This window comes from Pleurodeles waltl, chromosome 6 (assembly GCF_031143425.1).
Source record: "Pleurodeles waltl isolate 20211129_DDA chromosome 6, aPleWal1.hap1.20221129, whole genome shotgun sequence".
In the NCBI taxonomy this organism is placed as follows: Eukaryota; Metazoa; Chordata; class Amphibia; order Caudata; family Salamandridae; genus Pleurodeles; species Pleurodeles waltl.
In genome coordinates this window covers 1,557,975,423-1,558,001,975 of record NC_090445.1, presented here as the reverse complement: position 1 = coordinate 1,558,001,975, position 26,553 = coordinate 1,557,975,423, and positions in this window count along the sequence as shown.

Here is a 26,553-nt window from a genome sequence, read left to right as displayed (position 1 = left end):
TGTTGCTCACACTTAAGAAAAAAATAAAAATATTTAAAAAATATATATATACCATTTTCTATTAAAATGAACAGTTTCTGTGTGAAGGAATTTGGCTCAGCCATTCAAAATAAACAAGAGTATTTCATACTGAAATATGTTTCTTTTCAGAAACTAGTAAGCTGACCTCATGGGGATGGAGAGTAGTGTTATCAGTTACAGTGGTTAATTTGTTCTGGTGGGTGCTGGTAAACCCCACCCGTACTCATTTTATGTGATCTAGATGCTTTCTATTCACAGAGCCCTTAAAAGAAATGCTTTTTGACAGTCCATTAGTGTTGGGTAAACAATGCAAAATGCAAGATTGGTGCTTTCTTGCTGTGCAGCAATATTGGGTGTCTGTCATTACAGCCCTAGAAAGAGAGAGCAAAACAGAGAGAAAGATAGAAAAAGAGAAAGTGGTAATGTGAGTGTGAATGTGTGTGAGCCAGTGTTTTATGTATGTATCCCAGGCCCTGTCTTTAACTTTAAACACAAAAACAATTACTTCTTTCTCGCAGTGTGTGTAAGAACTCAAGTTAATTCAAGTCAGTGACATATTCACTGCTACATTTCACATGTTTTACTTCAAGTTGCATGGAAAATGTATTCCTACTTCCTAGATGTGTTTTTCCCAGATGTTGTATTTCTGTAGTTTTGTTTTTCATGTAACATATGGGGTAGAGCAGAAACATTCCAATTGTAATCACAGTTCTAGGAAAACCGGAAAGCGTGAGAAGGAATTGCACAGATTTTACAATATGGAAATCACCAAGAGAAAAAACAAGCATTTGCGATGCAATAGGTCTCGAATTTGCTTGAGTTAGAGCTATTGGCATTGTAAATTCATAGCTGGTCTTTCCTTGCCACATAAATTGGTCAACCCTGTCCGTTAAATTTTGTCTTTTCCTGCTATGCTATTCCAGTGGCCCTGCATATATCTAAAGCAGAGGTGCTGGCTGACTAACCCAATTACCCAAAAAAAGACACAAGACAGCCACAGAGAAGAAATAAACTAGAAAAGTCACCCAAACATTTCAAGAGTGTTCAAACAGTCATAGTGTAATAAGAATGTTAAGTTGGCCTGAATTATGGTCATAATTGTAATAAGGAGAAATTATTAAAACATATACAATTATCATATAAACCACCAAAAATAAACTTTTGGCATTAGACTGTAATGATCAAAACATACCCTAGAGGGCACCATAACAAAAATATCATTTGTAAGAAACATGGTCATGTAACCACATTGTTAGCCCCTAGAAGGGATAAACCTATGAAAAAACAAGAACAATTAATGCAGTGTAACCAGACACTTAACCCCTATAGGACGTTTGTACAGGTAGAAGGCCTACTACAGTGATATTACAAACAAGGCCTTTAAAACAAAACAGCTCCCAGCTGCAAAACAAAAGTTGTAGCTATGAGAAAGCTTAAAAGACACTAAATAGTGGGAGGGGTTATTATTTTCGGGTACCCACTACCCTAGTGTGAGGACCCAGAGATGATGTAGACAAAAAGAACATATTGAAGGTGGTCCCATTGTCCTACGACCACCTGAGTTATGAGCAAGATTTGTACCGCAAATATTATAGTATGTTGACTGCAATGCTCAGAGCAGCCCCTAGAGTGCACCACAATAAAAACAGCATTTGGAAGAGGCATGGTCATGTAACCATACGATCAGCCCTTAGAAAGCATAACCACATGAAAAAAGAATGGGAGAAAGTAATGCAGTATAACTATATATTTAGCCCTTAGAAGACATATTGCACTACACATTTTCAAGGCTAGCAGGACTATGACAAAGATATTACAACCAAAGCCCACGAAACATAACTTCTCCCAGCTGTAAAATAAAACTTCCAGCCATAAAAAAGCTTTCAAAAATAAATAAATAATGAATGGTGGTAGAGATTATTATTTTGGAATCCCCACTAACATAGTGTGAGGACCCCCGATATGATATAGAGAGAAAGATCACACTGCAGTCAATGATTTGAAGGTGGTTCCATTGTCCTAGGACCACCACAGCCTGAGTTATGAGATTAAAATGTTTTGTAAAAGTAATGCCCTGCAAAGCATTATGGGACAAGTTTCTATGCCGTGAATATCTTGATATGTAGTGCTTAGAACAGCCCCTAGAGGACACTAAAATAAAATAGCATTTGTAAGAAACATGGTCATGTACATAACCACGTGAAAAGAAAATGGCAATAAATAATGCAGAGTAACCATATATTTAGCCCGTAGAGGACATAATGCATTACATATGTTCAGGGGTGGCATGCCTATAACAATGATATTACAAGCAAGGCCCTTAAAACACAAGCTATTCCCAGCTGTAGAACAAATGTTCCAGCCATGACAAAGCTTAAACAAACTCTGTATGGTGGGAGGGGGTTATTATTTTGGGGATCCGAAGATGGTGTAAACAGAAAGTGCACGTTTTCGTGAACATTTTGGTGGTGGTCCCATTGTCCTAGGACCAACACAGGCTGAGTTATTAGCAAGAATGTTTTGTAAAAGTAATGCCCCGCAAAGCATTATGGTTAGAGTTTTCCCGAGTGCAGTGAATATTGTAGTATCGGCTCTCCTGCTGTGCCGTGAGAGCCGCTTTAGCTTTGAGGATTTCTGTTTTACGTAAGGCATTCAGCAATTTCAAGTGTTTTTAGGGGAGAGCCACAAGGAATGATTCTGATTAGATAACTGTAAACAATTTGACCAGCGCTGAGTGAGTTTGCGCTGTTATGCCTGTTCGCGCTGTGAGCGCCATGCAGCATGAAGGGGAGAGACAAAAGAAATAGTTTGTCCATGCTGAAGTAAATAGGCAATCGTGCAATAATCCATGTAACATAGGAAGTCTGCAAGGTGTTACAAAATCAGCCTTAAGGTGGGACAAACGTAAAGCATTTACTATGAACATCAAGTGATTTTTGAAAGGCAAGCCCACGGACGAGTGAAAGGGATGGGCGTGAGATGGTTGTGGTTAAAAGCCCACAATATTTAGGAAAGGTCAAAGCGCTTGAGCGATCGACAAGTGTGGTGGGGGAGTCTTCCACTGATCCCCCCCTTCCATCCCTACCCACCCTGTGGGAAACTAACTCACTAGCATCACTTTTTTGCATCAATCAAACTTAAGTATTCTCTATGCAAGCAATTGGAAGTGCTAGTGATGGAACCAGGTTGTGCCCATCGGGGGAAGAGACTGGTGGCTTCTTAAAAAATGTGAGCACATTCAGTTATTTAAAAAAGAAGCATTGGTGCCACCCATAGGAAACATATGGCTTGCCTGGCATACCAGACCCTATGGGCCCATTTTTGAGTTTAGAGGATGGGAACAACCATCCGGCAAACTCCTGATGGGGTGGTTGCCACCATTCTGGCAACCTCCCCGCCAGTCCCATTAGGACTTTCCCACTGAGCTGTCCGGAGGAAACCTAGCCCATTGGGAAAGTGCCAGCAGCATTGTCGTCGGTTCATAATAGAGCCAGCAGCAATTCTGCCACATGCAGGGAGCACCAGCACTCTCGAAATGCCCCGTCTGGCCCCCTGCACTTGTTCTCCACCAGCCTTTTCCTAGTGGTGAAACCGCCATGAAAAGGCTGGTGGAGAGCAAGGTAGTAACCAACAGGGACGCGCTGTGTTCATTGCCACACTGGCTCACTGCAACATGCACCACTGTCAGACCGTTGGGATCTAGGATCCTGGCGGGACAGTGGTAGGTTAGTTGGTCTGCCTGGAAACCTCGTAATGTGGAGGTCGGACCAACACAACTGTGATACTACAATATTAACCTATTGGATAATTTAGTTCTCCCATGCCACATACTTTCAGTGGCCCTCATTGTACCAAACATACTTTGTAATGTCTAATTAGGTAGAGGACATTCATCCCACATTGCAATCTATATAATTTACGCTGTCATCGGGTGTTCTAGTTCTTCTGTCATTGCATATCCATATACAAAGATGCAAGCCCTCCTCTGGAAATGAAATTCAGCTGCTCATTAGTGCAGGGTGTTTAAAACTGAAAGCTGAAAACAAATAGCATTTGCTCGTTGGCCAAACAGAGTCGCTTTGTACCCAACAGTTACTTGGGGAATAGGGGAGCAGCCCAGACCACGGACACCTTATTTATATAAAAAAAGGCCACTTTATTGAAAGAGGTGCACATCATAAAAAAAACCCTGGGCCTTAATCCTTAAATAACTAAACCTCACTATACAAAAAAATTAACTATGTTAGTGTACACCGTAGCCCTACTAAGTTCCCTACACTCCACAACCGAAACCTGCAAAGCTCTACCTCCATCTGGGTCAAACTTCCTATCTTGGGCCTTTAGCCTGCCCACACAGTATAACTGCAATTATTAACCTGTAACTAATTTAGCTTGCAAATAACCTTAAAGTTCCTGCCTTGTCCAGGGGTGCACTTATCTACCCATTCCCTTGCCACCTGGATTGCCGCTGCCAACATCAATCAACTTGGCTAACCTCTGCCAACTTCTCGGCCAACCGCCTATGCATCTGCTCCAAAGCGAAAACTATACAGCTGCTTAACCGCCCTACGCACCTGTTCCAATATCAGAGCCCACCAAAAAGTCCTAAATTTGGGGTAACGGAGTAGGAAAAAGCCTTTGTCGCTACAGCCAGCCACTGTGTTAATTACTAACAAAATGATGGCTCGTGCCCTAAAATGGCCACATATATATATATATATATATATATATACACACATCAAACCAAGGCCCTTTCAGGGATAGAGTGACGCATAAATTATGCAAAAAACAAAGAAGAACTCTGGGAAGTTCCCCATTTTAGGTGGAGAGCTGCTCTAGTAAGGAGCACCCTGCAACACCAGCGACACTCTAGATTTGCTCACCTCAAATGTCTGCTTATCTAGCAAAGTCTTTAAGCATAGGATTAACATAGTGCTATCCTCGCCGAGCTAGATAGTGACAAAGTCTTTTGCCATTTGTACAGCAAAATCTTTAAGCATAGGATTGACATAGTGTCATCCTTGCCTAGCTGTAAAATGACAAAAGCCATTTACCACTCCAGGCACAGTATTACAGCTTTGGACTGGTCAAATACCGTCCAAGCCAACCTGGAATGATTAAAGCAACCCCTGACACGTGTTTCACTCTCATTAGAGCTCTTCAGAGGGGTATAGCTTTGTCCAGACACAAGGGAGCACCCAGTATAAGTCAAACCAAGGCCCTTTCAGGGATAGAGTGACGCATAAATTATGCAAAAAACAAAGGAGAACTCTGGGAAGTTCCCAATTTTAGGTGGAGAGCTGCTCTAGTTAGGAGCACCCTGCAACACCAGCGACACTCTAGATTTGCTCACCTCAAATGTATGCTTATCTAGCAAAGTCATATATGTAAGACGCCCAAATAGCCCAAACCTAGCTCAACAAAACAAAGCAGTCACTGGACTGCTCCGTTCCACAAATTAGCCCGGGAGGAGACCTCCCTGTGGTCGGCTGCCCCCCAAGACCTCACTGGCAGCACAGCTCACTGACACCTTATTTGTGTGAAAAATGCCTCTTTATTGAAACAGGTACACATCACATAAAATAAACCCCGGGTCTCAAGCTTTACGAAACTAAACCTCACCATACAAACAAATTACCAATGTTAACCCACCCCCAGTCCCTACGAAGGTCTCTCCACCCACAACTTAAACCTGCACAGCTTTATCCCCTTCAGGGTTAAACCTCCTACCTTGAGGCCTTTAACCTCCCATACGGTTTAACTGCAACTATTAACCTGTAACTAATTTAACTTGTTAATGAACCTTAAACTTCCTGCTTCGCCCAGGTGTGCGCTTATCTACCCATTTCCTTTCCTCCGGGATTGCCGCTGCCAACAGCAATAAACCTGGCTAACCCCTGCCAACTTTTCGGCCACCCGCCACCCAGAAAAAGGAGCACTACCCCTCCTATTTCTGCCATCCCAAACTATCCACCACCTTTTAATGCACGTTAAGAACCATCGCTATCACTGCACATATCTGCAAAAAGTCAAGCTTCATGCCATAAAAAGACAGATGCACTCCATCCCCCTGGAAAAAATCCAAAGCTTCATAGATCAGGTCCCTGTGTTTAACTTTGCCTATACCACTTCATCTACAAATAGTCCTCATCTCTTTGTTAATCTTTCTCCGTGTTTTTTCTATCACTGCCAGTTTCGCTGCCCCCCACCAGATTCTCCTGGGTATAAGTTCTGTCCACATGATGAGGCTCCCCGACCATTTTCTCTGGATTTTTTTATATGTAATCTTTCATCCCACACAAGAGAGATACCTCTTTTTCAATTACTAAGTAATTTTTGCCTAAGTGAAGAAACAGAATATCTGGACATTGTCCCCGATACATTAAGCTGTTCAAGCATGGCAAAAATTATTTTTATCTCATCCCCCCTTTTCCATGCCATTGAAAGTACAATCTAGGTGTGTCAAAGCCCCAGTTTGGAGCTGTGAGTACTCCCACATGCCTGTCTCTCTGCTCACTTTGCAAACAAATGTCCCACAATCCACAAGGATGGACCAGGCGCTTCTGGGCCTGGCAATGAACCTGAGAAAACACAAAAACAGGTGTAAGTATTTGCCAGCTTACACAATGTTCATTCTCCCCCGCACATAGCACTGAAAATAGTCTGATGTCCACCTACCCAGTCTCATGATACTTTCTCTAACCCACCCTCTTTTTCCCACTTCCATCGCCATTCCAATGTGGAAGGAATGTGTGCCATAACTCATAGTCTTACCACCCATGTATGCTAGAGCCTTGCGTAGAACAGCTAAAAGCAGGTAAGCCATTACCAGCCTGCCATCTTGATGTTTAAAAAACGTGTTCTCTCCTACCCACCCATTTGTCTTCAGCAATGCCCCCTAACTCACCGGGCAAAAATCCACTGCTGCATACTTGCACACCCTTGGTACTGTCCTACCCTGTCCCTTTTAATCCATCTTAGACTTATAAAGCCAGACTCCCATTCCTTCCTCGCAAGGCTCCACCTCCCTTCAAACTAACTCTCTCATCTCCCTACCCTCTAAAAACATCCAGGTCATTAAAGTCGCAAATAAAATCTCTTGATCCTCCCCCGTACACACCACAGGCAAGCATTGAATTGCCAGACAAAATAACTCTCAGGCTTTCTTTTTGGTTCTGCTCGTCCCCTCTCTCCAGCCCACCCTTCTAGGATCCGAGTTCCCAGTTACCCAGCCATTGGGGTATACCGCCATAGCAGCTTGCCCAAGAAGGCACTGCCGCTAGTTTACCTGCAATTGTAACTCAACTGTCACTTCTCAATTAACAACAGCAGAAACTGCACCATGTCCTCTGTCCAATCCCAGGTCTCTCCCCTCCAAAGCACCCCACAATCCAGAAACTCAGCCGAGGCCTGACTGTAGGCCTGTCTTGTCAAAACTGCCAGAGATTTTACCACCAGCTGTAGCATCCTCTGTCGCCTGCTATCCACAGTTCGGGGGGAATTCTGCTCCTGACTGGGTCTGTGCCTGTGTTCAACCAATGGAATTTCTCCCACTGTAAAAGAGACAAACCATCCGCAATGTAATTGTCCATACCTGGCACGTGCAGCGCTCTGAACATGTCAAACTTCATACATTACAAGACAAAGATCCACAGTAACATCAGTACCTGGGTGTCACTTGCCGACTGTATGATCACCACCTGCACTACTGCCATGTTGTGAATATGGAACAGTACCTTCCTGTTCACCAATTGCTCCCCCCTCAAGGACACTGCTACCACTAATGGAAAAAAGAAATCCAAAAGGCGATACTCTTCCCCCGCACTTTCATTCCTTTGGCCATTTCTCCACACACCACTGGCCTTGCCAGTACAGTCCAAACCCAATTCACCCTGCAGCATCGGAGTACACTTGCGCACTCAAACTCTGACCCTGTCACAAGGGGCACACCATTAAATGATTCCAAAAAGAAATGCCATATCCACAGATCTTCTTTTGTCCCAGCTGACAGCCTTATGTGGTGATGTGGCAACGAAAAGCCAGACAGTGACATCCCCATCCTCCTACAAAATGTCCTCCCAGCTCTCACCACCCTGCATGCGAAATTGAGGTGCCCCATTAGCACCCTGTACCTCCTTCACTGTCACCTTGTTCCTTGTCAGCAACGAATTCAGTAGCAATTGCATTCTCAGTTCCTTCATAGCCTCTGAGTCAATTTCAATGCCCAGGAAAGACAGAACTGTACTGGGTCCAAATGTCTTCTCTGGTGCTAGTGGAACACTCAAATCCTCCATAATCCCCTGAAAGCTAGTCAGCATCTCTTGGCAGTCATTTCTCTTAGTCCTCCCCACAAAAATAAAATCATCAAGGTAATGGGTCACATGTACATGACCAGTAACCCATGTAAAGGCCCATTGGAGGAATGTGCTAAAATGCTCAAACAATGCACATGAAATAGAACCCCATCAGAAATGCCTTGTCAGTGTACCACGGTCCCTCAAACAAAATGCCTAACAGCTGGAGTGCGCAGGGAGCAAGCGGAAAGCTGAATTTATGTCACTTTATGCCATCAGAGTGCCTCTACCCATATCTTCAACAAGGTCCACTTCCACATCCACTGAAGAATATGTAATGGAAGGCTGCTCCTGTGAAATAAAATTAACAGAGTTACCCTCTGGCCAAGAGAGATGTTGATTTAATCAGAATTGTCCTTTTTCCATTTTTTAGCACCACTCCAATAGGTGGTGCCATCAGGTCTGCTATCGGCCATTCGTCGAAATGCCCTGCCATCCTGACCTCTCTCTTCTCCTTCAACAAATTTCCTTGCACAACATGCCTCCGGGGAGCCACTGAATTCACATAGCTCGCCCACCTGTGCATCCTTGGCCCTACATATCCCAAATGGAAATCCCAGGTAAACCCCTCCTCCAGTATTTTGGCATCATCTGCATTGTTACAGTGGCTCAACCAAACATTTAGCCTGACTAGCTTAATAGGACCAAGAGCTCTTTCCTCCAGGCCCTTGCCCACCCAGTCCTCCCTTAAAAGATTGTGCTTGTTGTTGAGGATAAGACTGCCCTTGTAACTGTGCCCACTGTCCTGTCACTGCATTGGACTGCCCTCGGGCCCTGTAGCAGTTAAAAAGGGCATGTCTGCCTCCACATTTGGAGCATTCATGTCTTCACTTTCCATACTTTCTAGTGCATAATCCTTTATTAAAATCCTATCATGCTCCCATCTGACCCGTTTGTCCTTAGTTTTTTGCCCCCCAACCCCTCCCAGAGTAGGTAGCCCTTAAAAGGGCTGATAAACTATAGGCAACCAACTGGCTGTGAATATAGTCTTGCCTAACTTGGTGGCCCATGGTATGGTGCCAAAGATCCAAATCCCCCCCACCCATTGCACTTCGGTATTCACCACCATGCATGCCCAAAGCTCATCGTCGTATTAAGCCCTCATAGTTAATGTGAGCCGTACATGTTGTGTTCATATACTTAAATAGGGTCATACACCTCTTCGGATGTTTTTTGGAATATACACTGCCATAAATAAAGAAGTCCTCTGTCCAGTTCTCAATTGTCAAGGGTACTTTTGGGCATTTAGCCAGCACGTGTGCCTCCTCCTTCGAGCCTTCCTTTGCCCTCAATTACCTATGCAATAAAATCTTAACATATTCCCCATTCCGATTTTTTTCTTTAGTTGCCCGCATCGGATGTGCTACCAACGGATTTGACACCCCCATATATGGCAACTTTCTGATTTTCAAATCTTTGCTTTTCTGGGGTTCCTTTTTGTTCTCTTCCTTATCCCCTTCTGCACCCCTTACTCGGGCTTCTCCGACATCTTGTCCTGTAACGTATGCTTCCCCCAGAGGACCCGATCCCTTCTTCGTGTGTATTGTCTGTCTGGCCTTAATTTTTAGCATCTGCCCCCACTACAGTGTTGTCCTCTGTGCCCACTCCTGTGTCACTTAAGTTCCACTCTGTAATCTCATATTGCCCCCTGGAGATTCTGTTGCGTCCACTCCAACTGACACCATCACCGCCACTTTGTGCGCCTCTGCATGATTATTACCTGGTGCCAAGGTCAGTGCCTGTGCTGGAGCCCACCACCTCGCCAACTGGTCTTTCCTGACCATCACTGCTCAATCACCAAGGTGTTTCCTCCTTGCATTTTCTGTCTGTAACACATTAGCTACAGGTTGAGGAGAATACCACCCCTACTCATAACCACTTCACCCTAGCTCCACCAGCATTTCTCTTCACCACTTTACTCGTTTTCTTCCACCAATTCACCTTCCTTTAAGCTCTCTCCTACATAATCCAAAACTGTATCTTCATCCATATAAATACATGCACTCACTACGGCAATCTTTGCCGCTTGCCACTGCAGCATTACTTCAAAACCATGTTCCCCACTCCGAGACCATACCCCCACCCCAACCTCTCCTCATATTCATGTCTCCTCCATCTGTAGAGCTGATCACCAGGAGTAGCTCTGTACCCACTGCCCGGCTGCATCACTGAGGCCATACTCGGCATTTCTGAGGCAGTGATCTTGGGTCCCCAATAGCATGCAGCTGGCCAGGCAGGGCCAAGCCTTCTCTTCTTCTCGGGGTCATGGAGACATACCGGCCTCCCCCCAAGTCCTCCGTATCTCTGTACATCCTCAGGCCATAATTGGACATGCCCCCTCCCCCTTTCTTGGGACACCCCTTCCTCCACCCTCATCGCTCTACTTGTTCCCATCAGTGATGGAAGGTTACCTTCCTTGTGACGTACCCTGGTGTACACTTTCTGAGGCCTCACTCTTACCGCCCCTGCCTATGCTCCCCCAGCCTAAGCTGCATACTCTCCTGCTGAACTCCCACCACTCCTTTTCTTCATCCCCATCGCTCCTTTCAAACTGTGCAGACAGAATGGGGGCCTTAATGTTGCCCGGTGCCACTAGGGGGACCCCAAAACCTCCCTCACCAGCTACTCCTGTGTCCCTACGTGTACCTCGCTCTAAAAACCTCTCTCTCTATAATAATCCTACGTCCCAGGATGTTACTGCCCCACCCCATCCCACCCAGCCTCCTCAGTCAATCCCTGACCTCTGGCTCCATCCTGCCCTTCCCTTTCTGCCCTAAATTTGTCCCTCTCCTCCCTGCAAGATCTCTCCCATTCATAACCTATCACCCCTTGCCCCCTCCCTCTCCTAGTCACAGTTTGCTGCCCTCCTGCACTCTCCCCCAATCCCCTGATTCCTGCTCAGCCCCCCATCCCCTTCTTTACTGTCGCCCTCACAATATAGTATTGTCCCCCCACCGCTCCTCCTGCAGCACGGCCTGTGCCTCGGGCAATGAAAAAACCTTGTCTTTCCCACTTGGTGTGCCCTGCCCGCTGACATTGTGCAGCCCAATGTCACTGCAAGCCATCCAGGGAACCTCCCTAACCCCAGAGCCCACCCCCGAGGACTCGCTCTCTTCGCAGCTCAACTGCAGGCCCCGCTTCTGACCCCCTGCACACATACCTAGGGCTGCTCTTCTCACACAGGAGTGGCCCTTGATCCCTACCTCGCGCTTGTCTGCAATGGATTGGTGTGGGTGTAATGTTGCATCGCACTCGTGATGTAATGAGCGCGCGCGGTGGGAGAGGACAATTGGTCCAGATCCCAGGGGTGCCAGAAGACCCCCACCTATGTACGTGGCCCTGTGGGCCACCCCGCAGGTCAGATGTGTAAATTTATAAAAGGGCGGGACCCGGAGGGCGGAGGCAGTGAAGCCCCAAACCGAGGTTTGCAAAACAGTACTCCTGGTGTCCTAGTGTTTATTGGGCCCTGGGGACACGCATGCATGCTGCGATTGTGCCGCACAACACTGCTAGCCCGTGGCCCGACATAACAAACTGGCGACAGAGGACGGGATCGCCCATCACAGGGATGCCAAAGCACCTGCGCATGGGACCGTGCAGTAGAGAAGCGCGTGGGGGAAAAAAATCAAAACAAACAAAAGAAACACACTGAAGCGCCAATCAAGGTGAGAGTGACATTACACCATCTCCCAAGGAGCAGAGGCCCACTAAGTTGCTAGCGTGCCCATCAAAAAATAAATGAATAAAAAAGAAGAGTGAGTAACTCGCCCTACAACCAATCCCCCCAAAAAAGGGGGGAGATGAAAGGGAACCAGTGATGAGCACAGGGGCCATCAGCAGATAAGCGCCTGTATGCACACACATGCACTGGACCCGTGAAGAAGTGCAGTGACAGTAAGGAGCGCAATCACGTGCCGGTATAAGTGCCCAACAACCGGACCAGGGACAAGTGATGCAACGGCATCAAGAACAGGGCTAAAACATAGCTAACGCCACCACGAAGGAGCGACTCACAAGTTACCATGTCTAACACAGCTCATGAACAACCGTTCATCACTGAAGGTGCCCGTCCCCGCAAGCCTCCTGATGGAAAGACTGGGTAGAGAGCAGGGGCCTCTATTTTGATGTGATTAAGATAGATGACAGGAAGCGGGCCATGATCCTCCACCTAGGAGGCAAAGAACTCCACCGAATCTCCAAAACACTCCGAGAGGCAGCCCCCAGAACACATGTAACCCTAATAACATCACTAATTGAGTATTTCGCACCCATGGTGAACAGGAACTTTTAACGATTTATATTCAGGCAAGCCAGGCAACAACAGAATGAGTCCCTTGACCTGTTCCACACCAAGCTTAAGGAGCTAGCAAGCACATGTGGCTTTGTGAATGAGAATAAAGAGATCAGAGGCCAAGTAATTCAGGGCTGTGCCTCTGCAAAATTAAGGGAACACATCCTGGAAGAACCAGGAAAATCACTCACAGGCATTCTAACGATGGGCAGAAACAAAAAGCTTTCCAAGGCCCGAGCATCTCACTTGGAATCAGCTCTCCAAAAGACCATCACGACAGAACCAATCAATGCGATCACGTCGATAGTCCCCCCTAAGAAAGCCCCCCCAAAAAAGGTCCACTGTTGAAGTCGCGCAGATATTGCGGAGGCTCCATACACCGCAGCGTTGATTGCCCTGCGAAAGGAAAGAGATGCGTCGCCTGCAGCAAGCACAACCACTTCCCCAAGGTATGCCAATCCAGCGCAAGAGGGGCATCCCGAGCCACTGTCAACACCCCAACAGAACTACAGAGTGACATGGATGATGAAGAAGAGACTGAACACACAGTTAAAGTGGTGTTCAGGGTGGGAACAGCGGCAAGGACATCTCATCACCTCTCACAATGCCAAGTATGAGTGGGCACCCATCCAGTGCTTGCCACGGTGGACACCGGAGCATCAATTAATTTACTGTCCAGAGAGATGTATGATAAAGTAAGCCCACCCCTGCCTCTCCAGAAAGCCCTAGAGAGAGTATTCGCATATGGTCAACGCCAGCCCCTTGCCATTCAAGGAAAGTTCCACACGTTGGTTACCCATGGGGCAGAAACGTACAACTCAGTTGTCTACGTCACAGAAGAAGACAACAGCATGCTGCTAGGGTGCAGGACAGCAGAAGCATTGAAGATTGTCACGTTCGACCTGGGTGTTCACCAGGAAGGAGTGACCTATATCCTCGATGAGTTCCCGGAAGTGTTCAAAGGGATTGGATGCCTAGAAGGGAAAGAAATAACACTACACATTGACCCGAGGGTGAGGCCGATGGCTCTGAGACACCGCAGAATTGCATTCCATTTTAGGCCACAGGTGGAGAGGGTGCTTGCAAAATTGGAAGAAGAAGGAATTATTGAGAGAGTATCGAGGCCCACCCTGTGGGTCTCACCAATTGTCATGACCAGGAACTGAAGCAGCCAGGAGAAGTGCCCATATGCGTGGACATGCCTAATGTTGCCATTAAGCGCGAAAGATATATCACCCCTACCATGGATGACCTGCTATCCGAACTCAGTGGTGCCCTGTTGTTTCTCAAAAGTCGACCTTCGCTGAGGATACCATCAGCTCACCCTGGCAGAGGAATCGCGATACATCACCACTTTCTCCACCCACATTGGGCTCCGGCGGTACCGCTGACTGAACTTTGACATTGCCAGTACCACCGAAGTCTTCCAAAACACAATACAGGAAATCCTAGGAGGCCTGCCAGGTGCAATAAATGTCAGCAATGACATTCTAACATATGCCAAGTCCATCTCAGAGCACCACAGCTGACTCAGAGGGGTGCTCCAAAGAATACAAGATGCAGGGCTCACTCACTCAAGGGATTGTCCCAGATCCTGGCAAAGAGCGTGGCATCAAGGAAGCTGCTGTGCCCACCACCGTATCTGAAGTCTTCAGTTTCTTAGGGATGGTGAATTACGGCAGGAGGTTCATCCCTGACCTGACCACCCTGACGCAACCCCTACATGAACTGACCCAGGCCTCCACACCCTTGCATTGGGGAGACAGACAAGAGCGAGCGTTCAAAGCAACCAAGGCAGCCCTCACTGCAGACACCACTCTTCTATACTACAACCCGCAGAAAGGAACCACTCTCGCTGTGGATGCTGGGCCAAAGGGCCTCGGGCGGTGCTGATGCAGCGACCGGAAGGAGGAGATTGGGCCCCAGTAGCATTCGCAAGCTGTCCCTCACAGATACGGAACAGCGGTACACTCAGATTGAGAAGGAGGCCATTGCTGTCCACTGGGGGTGCCGGCACTTTCACCTCTACGTGTACGGCCAACCATTCATAGTCCTCACTAACCACTAACCTCTCATACCCCTATTCCGAGGGAGTGTGTCAAAGCCTCCCGGCGAATAGAAAAATGGCTGTTGCAATTGCAGGACTACGATTGTCAAGTAGAGTACAGCCCTTGATCCGCTAACCCAGCGGACTATCTATCCATACATCCGAGGGCTTCGAACCCAGGCAAAGAAGAAGACGCCCAGGAGACAGAAGAATATGTCCGGTATGTGGAGGATAGGTCCCGCCCGCTGCCTATCTCCTTAGACCAGAGCCAATGAGCCACTGCCACGGATGAGTGCTTGCAACAAGCCTTGGATGCCGTGAAGAACAATCAGTGGCATAGAATCAAAGAGAGCTGGACTCAGAAAACACCAGAAGCAAGATGTATCATGGAGAGCTTATATCATATTCGTCAAGAGTTAATCACTGACCCTGAAGCATGCTTGCTGAGAGAACAAAGGCTTGTCATCCCTGTTGCACTCCACGCCCAAGAGATAAAACTCGCACACGCCGGCCATCAAGGCATGATCAAGACTAAGAGCTGGCTGCGGGCCGAAGTGTGGTTCCCGTTCATGGACGAACAAGTTGAAGCTCTGGTGAGGCTGTGCCCGTGGTGTCAGGTTACCCAGATGGCCTCAAGCCCGGTCCCTGTGATAACTGAAAGAGGACTTATGCAACCCTGGATCTGTGCCAGCCTTGATTTTGGCAACCTCCTGATGGTAGACACACCATGGTGGTCACTGATGATTACTCGAAATAACCAGAAGTCGAGATCAAATTGTCACTAGCGGCTCATGAAGTACTACCTAACTTGGAGAAGATAATGGCCACTCACGGATTACTCAGGGAACTAATAACTGAAAATAGACCTCCTTTCCAAGGTCAGGAAGTAGCTGAGTACCTCGAATCCTGGAACATTCAATGTAGGCACACTACCCCATGATGGCTGCAAGCCAATGGAGAGGTCAAACGCTTTATGAGGACCCTTAATAAGGTGATCCTGATTGCTCATACCAATCTCCAACCATATGACTGGGCCATTTATGCTTTCCTACTAGAGTACAGAGAAGTGCCACATTCCACCACTGGGCAAGTCCCATGGCACATGATAAAGGGGCAAGTTGTGCAAGACTCCTTTTTCCATCATCCCAAATGGTCCCTTGGCCCTGTGGACGAGAAGAAGATTTTTGCCAAGCGCCAGCAGTCCAATGTTCGTGCCAGCCAGCTACGTAGAACCGAAACCCCGTATGCTCCAGGTAGGAGACCTGGTGCTTATTCAAGAATGAAATCCAGGCACCAAGTTTAGGCTGCCGTTTGAACAGTCCCCGTGGAGCATCACTAGAGTTCGGGGCACCAAAGTGACTGTGCGGTGAGGGGAAGAAATGGTGTCCTGGAATGTGTCCCATTTCAAGAAATTTCACACTTCTCCAACCCAGAGACTGAAGCAGAGGAACTGGTCAGTGATGATGGAGATCTACTCTCAACAGCTGATTTTCAAGGGGGTCCCCTGACCTTTGTTCCAGGGGTAGAGCAGCCTGAGAGTTCGGTCCCAAATAGCCCCTTGGCAAGAGAAGCTCAACCAGATCCTCTGGTACCTGGTGGGAGGAGCAAGACAACTAAGTAACATCTGCGGCCCAATCCGGCCCCATCAACTCAACTGAGGCACCACGTTATGTATGAGTGATTAACCTTGGGTTTTGCTTCAGACTTGAGGGAGGGTAGTCGGGCACCGGTTTAAAGTTGTTAAAAATTGCTTTAAAACAAGGGAGGAATGCAATGTTGCGTCGCACTTGTGATGTAACGAGCGCGCTGTGGGAGAGGACACTCAGTCCAGATTCCAGGGGTGCCAGGAGACCCCCCCCCACCTTTGTACGGGACCCTGTGGGCCGCCATGCAGGACACATGTGTAAATTAATAAAAGGGCGAGACCCAGAGGGCGGAGGCAGAGATGGCCCGGACCGAGGTTCACAAAACAGTACACCTGGCGTCCGAGTGTTTTTTGGGGCCTGGGGGAGCGCATACATGCTAGCTCGCGGCCTGACACAACAGTGGGGACGCACATGCCAAAACTGCTGCTGCTGCACTCGCAGATTTCCGCCGCCTCAGGCAGCCTCTGATTTCGCAGCCATCGGCAAGGTGATCGAGACGCCTGGTCCCCTTCAGGACTTGCAAGGCCTTCGTCTCTCTAGTCTCTAGACATTCTTCACTGACCAATATAAACTAGAAGCTGCAAAAAACACCAGAAAAATCCCAAAAGCTCAATCACACTCACACGCCCCACCCACAAACCTAGCCCAACAAAACGGAACAGGCACTGGACTGCTCCTTTCCCCAAATTAGCCCTGGAGAAAACCTCCCTGTTGTTGGCTACCAGCAAGACCCCATTTTGCATTTAATAACAGGGACTAATATATAAAAGCAATTTCTGCGACCATATTTTAACACGATGTTATAACTGCCGCACAATTTTGCATGCACAATTACCTCAAGTAGGATCTGGGGGAAATTGCCCGTGCGGAATTTGCAAATGAGGGTATTTTCGCCCACCCTGCAGTGAGGAAACGAGCGCATAAACATGTGCCTCATGTTTTTTTCCTTCTCTTTGAGCCCAACTGGAGGAGGCTGTAAGAGCGCGCGTGTGCTCCATGCACCGGTGATTGCATTAGCAGGAAAGCGCGGTTAAATGCTGTATTAACATAGACAACCACCGTACCACGCATACTAACGAAAAGCTGTATTGCCATACATAAAGGTGCCATGGAGACCGAGAGCGAGAAAACAGAGCTTGAGAGACGGAGGTCAAGTATACGCATAGAGACAGAGACCTGGGTGGAGGGAGACTGTGCAAGTGGGTGGTAGTAGGTGGGGAGTAGTGGAGGCGGCGGCCACGGCGCAGGCATACAGACAGATTCAGGCCTCCTCTTCCCTCCTCCTCCACTTCCAGAAAACGCCTCCCCCCCTCCTTATTCATCGCTCCCTGTCACTGGTCCGCAGACACCAACCTCCTGTGTGCAGACATGTGTTGCGCTGTCTGCACACCGAGTGCTTATGTGCAGCATGCCATGTTTCCATGGATACAAAGCCATTAACCCACGGAGGAGCGTACGCGTTCGCTCGTTCTTTGTGGCCCTGGAAGAGTGCGCCGCACACCTGGAATAGGATACACAACCAGCTTGGCTGGACCTGACTTTCTCCTCCCACACACACATGGAGGTCATTGACCTGTGGGAGGCCCGGGGGCGGGATGGGGAGGAAGACACCCTGCTGAGAACTGGGAGAGTCGGCTGGTTCCCCCCTTCCACCGGTATCCTTCCTGGGGTATGTCCCGCTGTACAGCGCTAGGAGAGTCTGCACATGAGGAAGGCATTGGATTTGAGGCCTGGGAGTCGCTGCATGCCCAGCAAGCGCAGTCTTCAGGTCCAGTTTGTACTTGTCTTTCCCTCCATCCTGTGCAGGTTTCCACTTTACAGCACCGGTGGAGGGCTTAGACCCAGCCCTGCCTTGGCCATCTCTCCCCTTCTTGCACAATGGCCCACTTAACTGTACAGGGAGAGTCTGCTGGTCAAGCACTGCATTTCTCCCCCAGTTATTGAGCCATGGCTTGCTAAACAATCATGGGACAGCCTTCATGCCCAGCCTGGTCTTAGAATTCTCTCCCCTTCCTCAACCACAGCCTAGCTTGAATCCCTGGGAGAGCCTGCGCACTCTGTCTAGTGTCGGCATCATCCTTCACCCTCTGACCAGTGGCTGCATACATTACTTGGACACCCTGGCCACCTCTCCGAGTTTTGAAAGTCTTCACCACTCCCTGGGCCAAAGCCCTGTTTACCGCAATGAGAGATTCTCATCACTCAGCCTACGGCGGACCTTCCCTTCAGGACCTGGGCTGTGGTCCACAATTCAGCTCTGCAAGCGGTTGCCTTTTAACCCCTTTCCTAAAAACGGCTGCTTAGCAGCTCTGGGCCTGTCTCTTTAAGAGTCCCTGAGCCAGAGCTGCTTTACCGCCATGTCAGAGACTGCATTTTCAACCTGGCTTTGGAATTCTCTCTCACTTTCTGAGCATGGTCAACTAGAAAGCCCTGGGAATGCCTTCAAGTCCAACCTGCTAGCCTGGTCTTAGCATCCCACCAACCACGGCCTACTGTACAGCACTGGGTGAGTGTTCCCACCCAGGATAGTGTTGTATTGTGCTTTGTTCTTTGCTGGTTGTTATACTAAGAATGTTGTGGTGCCTGTATTGGGGTCTCTCAGCTGGAAGGAGTTGAGGAGGTTGGAAAGGTAACAGAAGGACACCAGTGTTGATTCCTTTTACAGGTAATTAAACTGGAGGAATATCACTCTTCAGGTAAAAGAGTCTTATTGTCTTCGATGTAACAGATACTTTTACACTTTTCTCTCCCTCTGTGATCCGTGATCTCTCTATGTAGTTCAGGAAGACTCTACATATCCATTGTGACTTTCTTTTCTCATTCCTTGAACCAAGGGTAGTTATATCGTCCTGAGACAACCTTCAGACTCAGCCTGGAATTAGAAGTTGATTTCCCCTTGATTGATGATAAGCCGTATAGCGCTGGAAGCATTAACTATCTAGGCTTGATTTGTAGTTCTGGGTGCTCCCTGAGCCATAACCCTTCCAAACACTGCTGGGACAGTCAAAGACACAGGCTCACTTTGATCTTCGACGCTCCCTGAGTCATGACCTGCCTTACATTGCTGAGAGTCATCCACTCAGAGATCCGTCTTACAGCACAGATTTGTAGTTCTGGGTACTCCCTGAGCCATGACCCTTCACACACTGTGCAAATAAATCAATCAGTGATTTCTAAAGCGCAGCTAATCACCCGTAGGTCTCCAAGTGCTGTTTGCAGTCGTGCTGCTCAGTCGAAGAGCCAGGTCTTGAGGTCCTTCCTGTACTGCTTCATTGATGGGTTCTGCCTGAGTTTGAGAGGCAGCGTGTTCCATGTCCGGGCTACAAGGTTCGAGAAGGATCTTCCTCCTGGTGTGCTTTTCTGGATCTTACGAACGGTTGCGAGGGCGAGCTGGGAAGAACGGAGTTGTCTGTTGGGTATGTAGAAGGCGACACAGTGGTTGAGGTATGCCGGTCCTATGTTGTGTAGTGCCTTGTAGATGTGGATCAGGAGTTGGTATGTGATGCACTTGTTGACTGGGAGTCAGTGTAGGTCTCTGAGGTGGGAGGAGATGCGGCTGTGTCAGAGGATGTCCAGGATGAGTCTGACTGCTGCATTCTTTGTAGTCTTGATTGTAGTTTCTTGGTGATGCAGGCATAGAGTGCGTGGCCGTAGTACAGTTTGCTAGTGACAAGTGCGTGGGTGACTGTCTTCCTCGTGTCGGAGGGGATCCACTTGAAGACGTTTTGAAGGAGTCAGAAGGTGTGGAATCATGACGACGAGACGACAATGAATTGGCAAGTCATGGACAGAGAGGAGTCCAGGATGATGCCCAGATTGTGTGCGTGGTCCATGGGGGTGGGGCATTTCCCAGTGCGGTAGGCCACCAGGAGTCATTCCAGGCGGAAGGGGTGGAGCCGATTACAAGGATCTCCATCTTGTCCAAGTTAAATTTGAGGCAGCTGGCTTCCATCCAGGCGTCGACTGCTCTCATCCATTGTGGAAGTTTCTCTTGGCCTTTACAGGGTCGTCAGACAGGGAGAGGATCAGTTGGGTATCGTTGGCGTAGGAGACTATGTTTAGCCCTTGTTGTTTGATGATCTTGGCTAGCTGGGTCATGTAGATGTTGAAAAGCGTTGGGCTGAGTGATGATCCTTGGGGCACTCAGCAGCATGTATCTTTGTGTTCTGACGGGAATGGCAGTAGTCTGACACTCTAAGCCTTATTATGATCTTGACTGAGGGGTTTCTTCCATCACATATGTGACAGATATCCCATCCACCCTATTACGATCTCCATTGAATATAATGGGATCATAATACGTCGGATGGGATATCCGCCACATTTATGATGGAGGAAACCCCTTCCACCAATGTCGTAATAAGGCTCTCTGTGTTCTTCCAGTGAGGAAGGACCTGATTCATTCCAGTGCTTCATCTCGGATGCCGGCGTCATGGAGTCTGGTGCAGAAGGTGGGGTCGGAAACGATGTTGAATGCAGCGGAGAGGTCGAGGAGGATGAGTGCGGCCGTCCCTCTGTGGTCTAATATGGCACGTATGTCGTTGGTGGCTGCTAGCAGTGCTGTTTCGGTGCTGGGTCTAGGATTTGGTCTGTCTGGAGGAATTCAGTGAGCTGCTGGTTGACAGCCTTTTCCATTACTTTGGCTGGGAAAGGGAGCAGATAGATGGCTCTGTAGTTTCTCAGTTCCCTTGGGCTGGTGGTGGGTTTCTTGAGTAGCGGGTTGATCGCGGCATACATCCAGTCTGATGGGAAGGTGGTGGTCTCGAAGGATCGGTTGATAGTTCGGCAGAGCTCAGGTGCTATGGTGGCCCAGGCCAGGGTTAAGATGTGATGAGGGCAAAGATCCGAGAGTGCTCCTGAGTGGATGGAGTTCATGAGTCTTGGGGTGTCCTCTTTGGTGATGGGGGTCCAGGAGTTCAGGATCTGGTGTAGTGCTGGGTCCGTGGTGGTATTGGTGGTCGGTGCAGGCAGGTTTTGGATCTTGAAGCCTTCGTAAATGTCTTGGGTTTTTGGTAGAAAAAGGTGGTAATGTTGTTGCAGAAGTCTTGGGAGAGAGGGATGGATGAGGTGTCTGTCCTGGGGTTCGTTAACTCTTTGACGATGGCGAAGAGCTCTTTGCTTTTGTGAGCACTGGTGCAGAGAGAGTCAGAGACCCACGCTCACTTGGATGTTCTAGACGCAACCCGAGTCATGACCTGCCTTACAACGCTGAGAGTGTCTTCCACTCATAGATCCGTCATACAGCACTGGGAGAACTGATTTGTAGTTCTGGGCGCTCCCTGAGTCATGACCCTCCACACAGTGCTGGGAGAGTCAGAGACCCAGGCTCACTTTGATGTTCTCAATGCTCCCTGATTCATGACCTGCCTTACAGCGCTGGGAGAGTCGTCCGCTCACAAATCCATCATACTGCGCTGGGAGCACTGATTTGTAATTCAGGGTGCTCCCGGAGTCAAGCCCCGTTGAAGAGCACTGCGCACCGAGCCTGACCTTGGACAGTTCCGCTGGGCTCTTACTGTTTGCTTTACAGACACGGAAGTGTGCCCGTTATTACCTGTTGTACCTCTGGCCGTCACCATGCCACTTGCATGCTTTTTATTACAAGCAGTACATGCATTAATTTACTTTATTTTTAGATTCTGTGTTTCCTACCTCGTGCCTGGTTATTCTTTATTTGCGTTCCATATTCTGCCCTTGCTCTCTTGGGGAGTTTTGTTGCCAGGAGCATCTACAGGGCAGTTGGTTGTGTGCTCCAGAGCAACATTGGCCGAACGAGGGCTCCGACGTACTATCAAATAAACGACGTTTACGTCAACTCACCTGGTGAACCCCTTCTACCACAGGGAGGAAGGAGCCTTGGTAGAAATTCAGCAGCTTCCGGCCGTGCGGGGGCCCCGGCTCCAGAGCTCTCAGGTTGAGAGGCACGTACAGCAGATGACCTGGGTGGAGAGAGTCAAGTCGATGAGTCAGGAGATGCACTGTATTAGAAGCTCCGAGACACATAAAAACATTGAAACATCAAAACAAGCCTCGCTGGTCGGACTGTGGCAGTTTCTTAGAAGTGTAAAGTGGAAATCCTTGTTTGCACTTTATCACACATACATTTCGTGCCATAAACATATACTGAGTGTTAAAGGGATCCGCATATAACAGTAATATATGTGGTACAATGATGAGTAGGAAAAGGTGGTAATGTTGCTGCAGAAGTCTTGGGAGAGAGGGATGGATGTCCTGGGGTTCGTTAACTCTTTGAGGATGGCGAAGAGCTCTTTGCTGTTGTGAGCACTGGTGCAGAGAGAGTCAGAGACCCACTCTCACTTTGATGTTCTAGACGCAACCCGAGTCATGACCTGCCTTACAACGCTGAGAGTGTCTTCCACTCATAGATCCGTCATACAGCACTTGGAGAACTGATTTGTAGTTCTGGGCGCTCCCTGAGTCATGACCCTCCACACAGTGCTGGGAGAGTCAGAGACCCAGGCTCACTTTGATGTTCTCAATGCTCCCTGGCACGTAGAGCAGATGACCTGGGCGGAGAGAGTCAAGTCGATGAGTCAGGAGATGCACTGTATTAGAAGCTCCGAGACACATAAAAACATTGAAACATCAAAACAAGCCTCGCTGGTCGGACTGTGGCAGTTTCTTAGAAGTGTAAAGTGGAAATCCTTGTTTGCACTTTATCACACATACATTTCGTGCCATAAACATATACTGAGTGTTAAAGGGATCCGCATATAACAGTAATATATGTGGTACAATGATGAGTAGGAAAAGGTGGTAATGTTGCTGCAGAAGTCTTGGGAGAGAGGGATGGATGTCCTGGGGTTCGTTAACTCTTTGAGGATGGCGAAGAGCTCTTTGCTGTTGTGAGCACTGGTGCAGAGAGAGTCAGAGACCCACTCTCACTTTGATGTTCTAGACGCAACCCGAGTCATGACCTGCCTTACAACGCTGAGAGTGTCTTCCACTCATAGATCCGTCATACAGCACTTGGAGAACTGATTTGTAGTTCTGGGCGCTCCCTGAGTCATGACCCTCCACACAGTGCTGGGAGAGTCAGAGACCCAGGCTCACTTTGATGTTCTCAATGCTCCCTGGCACGTAGAGCAGATGACCTGGGCGGAGAGAGTCAAGTCGATGAGTCAGGAGATGCACTGTATTAGAAGCTCCGAGACACATAAAAACATTGAAACATCAAAACAAGCCTCGCTGGTCGGACTGTGGCAGTTTCTTAGAAGTGTAAAGTGGAAATCCTTGTATGCACTTTATCACACATACATTTCGTGCCATAAACGTATACTGAGTGTTAAAGGGATCCGCATATAACAGTAATATATGTGGTACACTGATGAGTAGGAAAAGGCGCAGACTGACCAGCATAGGGCATAGCATCTGCCAAGCAAAATATATGGCAAATTAATCTGAAAAATAGTTATTTGTTCAGGTGTATATTTCAGGGCTAGGATATGGCCCAATGTGCCAGCCTATGTCTTGGGCACCTGGGTAAAGTGTCCTGGTGCACTGTTCAGTGTCCGTTGGGTTGCACGGGCCATGAAGATGCACACTGACTTCAATGATCTGCGAAAGGGTTGTCTACAATCTTCAGGGCTGAGACTGGAACTGTTCACATTAAGGAGGGAAAAGGTCATTGGGTTTGGTTAGGGCTAGGGACGCATAGGGCAGAAAATAGTCCTGAGCACCTAATTAAAAGTGTCCCCCACTAGTGAATTAATAAGCTAAAAAAGTAGCCCATGTTTGCAAAGCTGGGTACGTTTTGAATTTGTAAAGACACACTGTACAGGTGTTTTGCAAGGTATGTAACAGTGAGTACAATGGATCTAATCTTGCTGCAGGCAATGTATTATTTAATACCAGGAAAATCAATGGAAAAAACCTGCCCGGCAGTCCATAAAAGAAGCCCACCAACACCAAAAGCGGGCCCACACACTAACCTATCATACCAGCCCACCGGGCACGGCTTTATTGCCCTGTAGGCCAGTCCAACTGTACTTTGGGTGATTCTAACAACCGTAGAGTGTTTAGCAAAAGGTTCTTTGAATTCTGCAGTTTAAACAGCTTCTTTGGGGGACAGGCGGCTGCTATGCACGGCCATAGCCGAGCATACAGTTCTTACAGCAATGCCATCCTTGAGTTGTAATTATTTTAATCCCATGCATCTTCTTTTTGCGGATGGAGGTCACAATTAGCGTCGACCTTATTTCAGACTGTCAACAGCTGGGAGAGAAGGGGGGGGCAGTCTTGACGTGACAGGTGAATGAGATTCCCGATGGTCAGGGCATCTTAAATGTGGGCCTGCCGCGGGAGCCGTTAGCTTTGAAACTGTGGAACCAGGTTTGAATACTAACCCCCTGCTCAACATCCTGTCCTTCCAGGGCAATTATTTAATTTCGCTTTGTCCAGCAAAAAAAAAATGTAATGTAATCGGGTTTTCTTTTTAAGTGCCCTAATGCCCTTAGGGTCAAGTTTGCACTATATTAAATGGCAAACAAAAAAAAAGGGAATTCTAAGGAGAATTGCTGGGTCACCCTTGTCAGCTACGTTCAATAGCAAGGATTTCATCGGAAAAATATATGTACCATAACAAGAATTCAGTCACTGGAAAGAAAAAGGTCCAATATAACATCAGTTACAAATGTAACAAGTAATAAACTAGCATGTCACAAACCTAATGGCATTCGATCTAAGATCGAATGTTGTAGCAACAACAAATTGGGATTAGGGTAGATGAAAAAAGCTCTCCCTAGGTGCGGGTTGTTTCTCGAAATAGTCACCTTTGACACCAGAAGGACAGCAGGGCATTTCTTTATGCCTCGGAGAGGGGAAATGATCCCAACATCTTTTACGCGACAAGAAATGTCTTTAGGAAAGATACATTTTAAAAGAAAATACCATTTGTATGTGCAGAAGCAGCATTCAACTTCAGGGGAAATGTTTTTGCTACAAGAAGTGCCTTGATGAGAGTGTCAGCATCTTAATCTTCCTTGTCCACAAGACCTTCTGCATTCCCCAGGCACAGGACAGAAGTTTCAGGGGAGCAGGCAAGAGAAATTGTGCAACTGTAACTTATACACGTATTTTCTTCCTCAAAGGTTAGAGTTTTCGGTGTACTAGTGTATGATTGGTTTCAAGCCATAGGGCAGAAATCCTAAGCATACTGGCCCTCATTATGACAGTGGTGGTAAAAGACGGTTGCCGCAGCTATCAGCCATCCGCCATATTATGACCGTAGCCGGAATTCCACCAGAAGGATGGCAGAATTCCATCTACGGTCATGGCGGCAAATGGCGGTAAGGTGGTGCTACGGCCAGCAGCAGCGCCACGGCAGTAGACCGCTGCAGACCATATCATGATCCATAATACGGCCTGGCAATGTTCTGCTTCCCGTCTCCTGCCGGAGGACCCCCTGAAAACAGGTAAGTTGGGTGCTCCGACAGAGGAGAGAGTGGGGGGTGTTGTGTGTGTGTGTGTGTGGCGGGTGTGTGTGTATGTTTGTGTGTGCGTGAATGTGGGTGTATGTTGCGTGTGATATGTGTGTGCATGTGTGTATGTTGTGTGAATGCGTGTGTGCTTGTATGTATGTCAGTGTGTGCTTGTATGTATGTCAGTGTGTTTGGATGTGTGTGTGAATGGATGTATGCATGCATGGGTGCATGTGGGTATGATGGTGTGTGTGATGGTCCGTGAAGGTGCATGTATGTTGGGGGGTGGGCCTCGAGAGGGAGGAGGGTGGGGGGAAACCCCAGGAGGGGGACGGGGCGGGGAAGACCCTTATCAGTGAGAGGGAAGGAATTCCCTCTCACTGATAATTCCTACCGCCATGGTTTTCATGGTGGTAAGGAGGCCACGAAAACCATGGCGGTAGACGGGGTCATAATCACGCGGGCAGGCTAGTGACGGCCGCCGGGCTGGAGACTGAAGTCTCCAGTCCAGCGGCTGTTAACGCTGTGGCGGGCGGAGTGGTACATTGGTGGTTTGGCTTGAGCCAAACCGCCAATGTCATATTATGGGGAAAAGTATCGCTAGCCTGTTGGCAGTACTTTTCTCCATATTACCGCCTTCAGCCAGGGTCATAATGAGGGCCACAGTGTTTACTGGCAGGATCTAGACTTCAATGTCCTTCTGTATCAAAAATGACCTAGCACTAGTACCCCTTTATGCAGTTTTGTAGTCCCA